The following is a 9,529-nucleotide window of genomic DNA, read 5'->3' on the forward strand; positions in this document are numbered from 1 at the left end:
GTCAGACCGAGTCTCACTTGTGCAATGGCATAAGCCAAATCGGTGGGACCGAGTTTTTCAACTCGGTGGGTCCGAGATAGTTTCGGCAGAAACCTAAACCTAGAATTTTCGAATCAAACCTAATCTACGGGCGTTTTGACTGGATAGAAGTTTATCAAACGTGGCAGGAATCAATATGATCACAATGTGCTAGGAATCAGATTGAGGAATAGCACAAAGATCAAGTCCATACCCTAGTTCGGCGGGGACTTGCTACGGCGGCAACGGCGGGGCAGAATTCCCGTTGTCGGCGACGGAAACCAGCGACTGGAGGCTGCTGGCGGCGAGAAGACGATCCGGAGACCACGAGGGCAGAGTAGGCTATCGCGCGGGCGAAGGGGTTCGGAGAAATTTCCAAATTTTGCCCGTGACTATATATAGCCCGACCCTGTCGGTGTGACCGAGTGGAACAACTCGGTGGCACCGAGATTCATAACTGCAAGCAGTTACTGAAACTCGGTGTGACCGAAGGGTTCAAATCGGTTGCACCGAGATCGAAAACCTAGATCAACTTAATGATCTCGGTAGGACCGAAAGTGGAGTATCGGTCAGACCGAGAATCATAAAGAGGTTTTGGAAGTTTAAGTCTATGACGAATCGGGGACTCCGAGCGCTCCTCACACAGAGTGGTTCGAATCTGACTTGATCAAATTTTGTGATGCAGCATGAATAGAGTTTGAGACGAGAAAAGCATAGATAGCTAGAGGAGGTTCTTAGGCATTCTTGTCCATCCACTTGGCAAAAGAAGATAAAACCAAACAATCAAAACAACAAGTGGATGTCCTCGAATGAGTAAAATATGCAACCAGCATGCTCACACAATAAGATGGCAAATGAAATATGTGGCAAGGCATGCACAACCAATCCTAGCATCTATCAAGCAATTTGCGATGACTAGGTCATCTATATATGAGTATATTGACTTAGGAGTCAAGTGAGAACACTTGATCATAGGTCATACTCATCGTTTAAGCCCAAGTGGGGTTACCACTTTTACATAAAGCATTGTTGTGTTCACATCTTTAGAGTTGCTTTAGCTCAAGTCTTAGAGTAAAGCTCCCCCTAGATGTGATATCCCCCCTAAGAGGGATGAACTAACCTTGGGTTTTGTCGATGATGACTTCATGTAGATATCGAAGATGTGGATGCTCAATGTTGATGTAGATCTCTTGGAGCTATCCATTTGAGTGAATTGCACTTTCAATACCTACATGGGTTAGTCCCACAAGGAACAAACAAGGATATCCATAGACATAGAGTGATGCACACAAAAGATGATGTCCATGAAAACTTTTAGGTTACCTTGTCCCTTGTCTTACCAACTAGTGCACGATGTGGAAGTTGATTGCACTTGTTCTTGCCAAAATGATAAGAGTGAAGTATGTTGGCGGAGTCACCCTCAAGAACTCTCTAGTTCTTCTTCTTTTGGATCCACATCATCTTGATGGGAATCCTTGGAGTTGTAGTCGTACTTGATGAAGTGGAACTTGAAGTAGTCTTGGGAATCCACTTGACTAAGGTCTTTGGAGCTTCTTCAAATGCATCAATTTCCTCTTGAAGCTTGTCCTTGCCTTTTAGCTCGTAGTCTTGTGGTGGAAGATCATCTTGAGCTTGTGTCCCCTTGAAGGAAGTATACTTCTCTTGTTGAGGGAAAAACTTTGTCTTGGGGTATTGATCTTCTTCCCACTCAACTCCATTGGCATTGAACTTTCGCTCAAAACCAACACCTTGATTCTTCCGGTGCATTCCTTGCTTGCGCACAATTTCCTCAGATTGCTTACTCCCGGCAAGGCTTTTGTACACTCATTTCTCTATAATTCCCTTCAATAAGCTATTTTCTTGCTCAAGTGTAACTTGGCTAAGAGAATCATTAGTGGAATCAAGGGAACTACTAGAAGTAGCAATATTGGATTTAGCATGATCATTGTTACTACTAGAGGAAGAATCTTTCTTGTTAGACTTGACTTGAGGCATGTAAGTGGATAAGAGTAAACGCTTAGCAATGTAAGAAGAACTTTTCTTGCGGAGATCATCATTGATTGCCTTTAAGAACTCATGCTCTTGCTCAAGATTGAGCTTTTCAAAGCGTAATTTCTCATGAGCTCTTAAAAGTTCTCGATGATCTTCGAAGATAGTGTCATGAGCTAACTTAAGAGTTTTTAGTTCTTTAGTTAGGGCCTCAATCTTCTCCTTATCATTGTCATTCGTTTTATCTTGATTAGCATGATTAATTGGTCTTTGATCATAGTATTCATCACTAGAGTTGTCACCAAGCAAATCATCACCTAACAAGTCATCTTCATCACTATTGAAATCAACATACTCGGGGTGTGTTACCTTAGGACCTTTGGCCATGAAGCATCTTCCAATTCCTTCATTTGGTGAGTCAAATATGTCGTAGGAGTTGGTTGACACAAGTGCTAGACCGGCAACACCTTCATCTTGAGTATCTTCAGAGTCGGAGTGATAACTTCTCTCGGAGTGGCTGTCGGAGTCGGAGCCGGATACCCATTCACCAACATGAGCTTGATGTCTTCGTCTTGTGTAGCTCCTTGATGATTTTTCCTTCCTTTCCGAATCCTTGCTTCTCCATGAGTATCTTGTTCATAACGATCATCTCTACTCCTTCTCTCTCTTGGTGGTGATCCTTTGCTTCTTCTTTTTGGAGAATCTTCTCTTCTCTTGTAGGGAGCCGTACACTCATTGGAATAGTGTCCGGGTCTTCCACAATTGTAGCAGTTTCGCTCTCGACTAGAAGATCTTTTGTCATTGTAGGACCTTGACTTGAAGCTTCTATCTTTGCTTCTACTCTTGTAGAACTTGTTGAAGTTCTTCACCATTAAGCTCAATTCTTCATTGAAGTCTTGTTTCTCACTTGATGATGTAGGGGCTTCACATGAGGCTTTATAGGCACCACTTGATTTGTTGTGAAGTTCCTCTTTATCCTTAAGTGACATCTCATGAGCAACAATTCTTCCAATCACCTCCGTTGGCTTGAGATCTTTGTAATTGGGCATCATTTGGATCAATGTGCACATGGTATCATATTTTCCATCCAAGGCTCTTAGAATCTTCTTGATGATGAATCTATCGGTTATCTCTTCACTTCCTAAGCCGGCAATCTCATTTGTGATGAGAGCAAGCCTAGAGTACATCTCAGCGACACCTTCACCATCCTTCATCTTGAACTTGTCAAGTTGGCTTTGAAGCACATCCAACTTGGATTCCTTGGCAGAGTTGGTACCTTCGTGCATATCAATCAAAGTGTCCCAAATTTCCTTTGCATTCTCAAGGCGGCTGATTTTGTTGAATTCTTCGGGGCACAATCCGTTGAAGAGAATATCACAAGCTTGAGCATTGTATTGCAACATCTTCAACTCATCCGCGGTAGCTTCACGGTTCGGTTCTCTCCCATCAAAGAAGTCACCTTGCAAACCAACACATACAATAGCCCAAACGGCGGGGTTATGTCCAAGAATATGAATTTTCATTTTATGCTTCCAACTAGCAAAATTAGTACCATCAAAGTAAGGACCTCTACAGTGATAATTTCCCTCGCTAGACGCCATACTCTCCTAGGTTGTGAAACCAAGGCTATGACCACCAAAAGCTATGGAGATCAAGCAAATGGAGACCAAAGCTCTGATACCACTTGTAGGATCGAAAGTATGTCTAGAGGGGGGGGGGTGATTAGACTACTTGACCAAATAAAAACTTAACCTTTTCCCAATTTTAGTTCTTGGCAGATTTTAGCTATTTTAGGACAAGTCAAGCAATCATCACATAATTCAAGCAAGCATGCAAAGAGTATATAGGCAGCGGAAAGTAAAGCATGCAACTTGCAAGAATCTAAAGGGAAGGGTTTGGAGAATTCAAACGCAATTGGAGACACGGATGTTTTTCCCGTGGTTCGGATAGGTGGTGCTATCCTACATCCACGTTGATGGAGACTTCAACCCACGAAGGGTAACGGTTGCGCGAGTCCACACAGGGCTCCACCCAAGGGTAACGGTTGCGCGAGTCCACACAGGGCTCCACCCACGAAGGGTCCACGAAGAAGCAACCACCCACAAAGGGTCCACGAAGAAGCAACCTTGTCTATCCCACCATGGCCATCGCCCACGAAGGACTTGCCTCACTAGCGGTAGATCTTCATGAAGTAGGCGATCTCCTTGCCCTTACAAACTCCTTGGTTCAACTCCACAATCTTGTCGGAGGCTCCCAAGTGACACCTAGCCAATCTAGGAGACACCACTCTCCAAGAAGTAACAAATGGTGTGTAGGTAATGAACTCCTTGCTCTTGTGCTTCAAATGATAGTCTCCCCAACACTCAACTCTCTCTCATAGGATTTGGATTTGGTGGAAAGAAGGTTTGAGTGGAAAGCAACTTGGGAAGGCTAGAGATCAAGATTCATATGGTAGGAATGGAATGTCTTGGTCTCAACACATGAGTAGGTGGTTCTCTCTCAGAACATATGAGTTGGAATGATGTGTGTGTTATGATTGCTCTCTCATCGAATGAGAAGAAGGTGGAGGGGTATATATAGCCTCCACACAAAATCCAACCGTTACACAGTTTTCCAATCTCGGTGGGACCGAATCAATAAGCTCGGTCGGACCGAAAATGTAAACCTAGTGACCGTTAGTGATTTTCGGTGGGACTGACATACAACTCGGTAGGACCGATATGGTTAGGGTTTGGGCATAACGTAATCTCGGTGAGACCGATTACACAAACTCGGTGGGACCGAATTTGGTAATTAGCTAACCAGAGAGTTGGTCAGGCAAACTCGGTGGGACCGATTTGCTCTTTCGGTGAGACCGAGTGGAACTCGGTGAGACCGAAAAGTTACAAAGGGGAAACACTGAGTTTACATTGCAATCTTGGTGGGACCGATTCGCTCTTTCGGTGGGACCGAAAAGTTACGAAAGGGAAACAGAGAGTTTGCAACCCCATCTCAGTGAGACCGAGATCCTTATCGGTAGGACCGAATTGCTAGGGTTTGGCAGTGGCTTATGACAAGTGAAACTCGGTGGCGCTGGATAGGAAGAATCGGCAGGACCGAGTTTGGCTTAGGGTTTAGGTCATATGTGGATATGGGGAAGTAGTTGAGGGTTTTGGAGCATATCACTAAGCACATGAAGCAAGAGGCTCATTAAGCAACACCTCATCCCTCCTTGATAGTATTGGCTTTTCCTATGGACTCAATGTGATCTTGGATCACTAAAAGATAAAATGAAGAGTCTTGAGCTTTTGAGCTTGAGCCAATCCTTTGTCCTTAGCATTTTGAGGGTTCCACTTTCACATCCATGCCATGCCAATCATTGAGCTTTCCTGAAATAATCATCTTGGAATAGTATTAGCTCAATGAGCTATATGTTGTTATGAATTACCAAAACCACCTAGGGATAGTTGCACTTTCAGCTGCCATGAAGGAGGTCACCAGGATGGCGTAGCGGCGGGTGCTGGGCCTGCCGCAGGCCTCGCCTGCAGCTCGTCCAGCGACTGCGGCGACTCCTAGTGGTCCAGCGACTCTCCCGAGCTCGTGGAGTCTCCGAAGACGAGGGACGATAGCTACGTGCCCCCGAGATCTCGTCGGGCCCGGAGCAAGGCCGCCGCGTCTGGCTGCTGCCGCCATTGATCTGGATGGGGTTGGCGCCGGCCTTTCGTGGCGCACTGTTGATGATGGCGTTGGCGGCATCCGGCGCATGTAGATAGAGCTTCTAGGAATCCCCTTCCTTTTGTTCCCTGTGAGGAATCGAAACGGACCCCGCGGGGGTGTGTAAAGCGTCTGTAATGCCTTTTATCGATATTATCCTTATTGTGAAAATTTTGCGAATGCACGTCCTCCTGAGGCTAGGTCTCCCCTTTCCAACCCCGCGGTAGCTTGGTGCTCTATGCCGACAGGTCCCGGTCCCCAGGTAGGCTGCAGCCGTCGCTGGTATGCCAGGTCGCGATGCCGTGGTCAAGGCCAGGAGGTGAGCGACTCGAGGTCCAGTAAGAGCTCCTGAGGCACGGTGCTCAAGAGGTCCCCTTTAGCGTGCAAGCAGCTACTTGAGGATGGGAAAGGGAGGCGACGCTGCCGCAGCAGGGCAGCAAAAAGGCGAGGATCTTATGCCGTAGCTCTGGGTCGGTCCAGGTACAAGACTTATCTTGGCATTCTGGAGCTGTCTTTCGTGCCGCGCCAAAATTGGGTATCGGCCGCTCCTAGGTAGCTAGGTTAGGCCCATGCGGGCCTACCCCTCTTCTCCACACTCTTTCTGGTGCTCTACGTCCTCAGGTCCTGGCCCTCGAGCGAGCTTAGCCGCTGCTGGTATGCCAGGTCTTGATGTCGTGGTCAAGGGCAGGGGTGAGGGCTGGAGAGCCAGTAAGAGCTCCTGAGTCACGATGCTTAGGAGCTCCCCTTTTAACGCGCAAGCGAATTGCATGGGAGAAGAGAGAGTCCACGGTACCGCCCGCTGTAGTCCTCAGGAGGTTCCTGCGGGTTAGCGCGAGGAGGGGCGTAAATCGCCACGGTGATCGATGGTCCATTGCTGGCTTGTAGGAGGGGACTCCCTACTGCGGAGAGCCCCTGGGGCGTGTACAGCCCTGCCCTGACACGTGGCTTGCACGGCAGGGCTAGACGAGGTGTGTCTGGGCACTCGCGAGCCAGCACGGGACTCATGAGGCCCTTCCTCAAGGCGGACTGCGCCTGATCTTGATTCTTGATGGTTGTGGCTTTCCTACGAGATGGTTAGACAACCCGCGCCGAGCGACTCTCTTGAGGCTATCGCACGAGAAGGCCAAGCACCAATGACCCCAGGAGGTGACGTGAACGGGGCTGGCCCGCTAGACAGAGCTCAGCCGTTGGATTTATCGATGCTGTAGGGATGGGCCCGAGCACAGACGTCGTGCCTAGCCTTCTAATGCGAAGGATCCTGAAGAAAGGTGATCGGCGCGTGGCTCCCATGGTGGGTGACAATCAAGAAGGTGATAACCATAGATAGATTACTCATGGAAAGCAAACATGCCACTGGGTCAGGCCCGAGCGCCTTGGGGATGATGCAGCCCAAGGGGCGCCCCCAGCAAGGTAAGATAAAGACATAAACAAGAAGGGATACATGCCACAGGGACGGACCCACGCGGCCTGGGAATGCTGCAGCCCTGTGGGTGCTCCCAACTAATTAAACTTGGAAAATGTCACCTGATTCTGTTGATGAAGGAATGTTGGGGCAACTGAAGGCACGCGGCAAAGGGGTTGTTCCTCATGAGCCACAGGGCCCTGAGCCTCGGGAGGGTCTGGGGGTCCAGGCGGTTCTTTGAGGACCATCGCCATCTCCGCCAGGACTGCATGATGCATGGCCTCCTGAGCCGCCATGACGCTCTGCAGGTTGCGCTGGGAGGCAGCAGCCACGCTCGGCAGGCCGAACGACATGCGAACGTAGCCATGCGGAGGACCCTCGCGGCGCCCAGGATGTGAAGGCCAGAAGTGCTCCTGAGACGCGGCCCGGTTGAGCCATGGGATGTCGATGCAGACATGCAACTCACCACCCTCGCCTGGGTGGGGAGCAGTGCCAGGTGGGCGGCAGTCGCCGCGTATTGCTCTTGCTTCCTGAAGCTCCTGAGATACCTTGGTGATGAACTCCTGCGCGCGGGCGCTCCTTGCCCAGTGTCTTCCTGAGGGGGACGTGCCGCGAAGCACGCCTCCTAGTGGTGCCCGAGCGGCTCCCTTGTAATGTTGGCAAGGTCGGAGGCCCTCCAGAAAAGTGCCCCCGAGCCCTGCCCGAGGAGGGCGCCGGGCGCGCCTTCCTATGCGACAGAGGGAGGCGCCCCAGGTGCGGGCGCTGATCCTGATGAGGTGCCACTTGCGGCGCCATTCTCTTGAGGCCCAACACGGAGTAGCCTCTTCTTCTTCCTGGGGATGACCTCAGGAGGGTACCAAGCTGCATTGTTGTCGGGGTCTTCGATTGACGCTGCTTGGAAGGCGCGCTCAAGGGAGCACACCGCATCTCTTTCTTCGCAGGGGACTGTGATGATCCCGCCGCTCCCTGTCCTCTTGAGGATGTTGTAGCCATGGTGCGTCACTGCCATGAACTTGGCCAGGGCTGGATACCCAAGGATGGCGTTGTACGGGAGGCCAATGTGGGCAACGTTGAAGTCGATGAGCTCGGTGCGGTAGTTGTTGTGTTCTCCAAAGGTGACCGGCAGGCGGACCTGCCCTATCGGGGTGGTGGAGCCGTCAGTCACGCCCGAGAAGGGCTTAGTAGGCTGAAGCTGATCGTATGGCACTTGAAGGTTGTCGAACGTCTCGACGGACAGGACGTAAAGCCCTGCGCCGCCGTCGATGAGGGTCTTGGTGACTTGCACGTTGCTGATGACGGGCGAACAGAGCATCAGGAGAGCACCAGCGGTGGCTGTGCACTTGAGCTGGTCTGCCGAGCTGAAGGTAATAGCACACTTGGACCACCTGAGCGGGCGAGTAGCCTCGAGCTTGGGAAGGACTGCGTTCACCTCGCGAGCAAACTGCTTGAAGATACGCTGTGAGGCTGGGGCTTGAGCTCCACCCAAGATGCAGGCGATAGAACGCGGCTCATGGAAGCCCCCGGCCCCCTCATCTTGGTGGTGGTCATCGTTCCTTCTTGGTGGTGGCAGTGAAGGAAGCCCAGCATTGCCCTAAGGACGGTCCTCGCGAAGTTGATCCATCCAGGCACCCTCGCAAGGCTGTTCCTGCCAGCGGTCCTCACGAGGCCGGTTGCGCCACTCCTGGCGTGGGCCCTAGTGGTCCCAGCATCCTCCATCGCGTCCTCCTCCTCGGCTGTAGCCCCGGTCGTTGCGCTCGGGGCGTCGACCGAAGCGTCCGTCGCGCATGGCTCTGAGCTCTTGGCAATCGTTGGTGTTGTGGCTGTGCACGTCGTGGAAGGCGCAGAATGGTCGGCTGCCCTTGGATGACTTAGGATGGTCCATGCCGCGCTTCGTGTCTGGCTCCGCCGTGAGCACGGCGACTCCCTTGCGCTTTACATCCTTGGCCTTGGATTTCTTCTCCTCCAGGTCGGCAGCCGGGAGCTGAAGAAGGGAAAGGCAACCTTCCTCAGCGCTTGCGCACTTGGTCGCTAGGTTGAATAGCTCCAAGGATGTGCACAGATCCTCGTGGATGGCGAGCTCCTCCATCATCTTGTTGTCACGGACACCATCGGAGAACGCAGAGATGATGGCCTTGTCCGTCACCTTGGGGATCTTGAGACGAACGTTGTTGAACCGCTAGATGTACTTCTGGAGGGTCTCCCCTGGTTGTTGCTTGACGCGGCGCAGGTCACCCACGGCCGGGGGCGGTCACGAGTGCCCTGGAAGTTGGCGATGAAACGGTCGTGCATCTCGTCCCGGGAAGAGATGGATCCAGGAAAGCAAGTTCAGGAGCCAGGAGCGGGCACCATCCTTGAGAGCCATGGGGAACCAGTTCTCCATGACTTTCTCGTCGCCGTTGGCCACCTTGATGCTCAGCTCGTAGAGCT

The 9,529-nt window shown here is 51.0% G+C and overlaps 1 pseudogene; it reads right to left on the reverse strand.

The window, feature by feature from the left end:
• Positions 1 to 7,829: 7,829 nt before the first annotated feature.
• Positions 7,830 to 9,188, reverse strand: LOC147980332 (uncharacterized; annotated as a pseudogene).
• Between the last annotated feature and the right edge of the window lie 341 nt (positions 9,189 to 9,529).

Source organism: Triticum urartu, chromosome 3A, assembly GCF_056163025.1.
Source record: "Triticum urartu cultivar PI428250 chromosome 3A, HENAU_Tu73, whole genome shotgun sequence".
Taxonomy (NCBI): domain Eukaryota; kingdom Viridiplantae; phylum Streptophyta; class Magnoliopsida; order Poales; family Poaceae; genus Triticum; species Triticum urartu.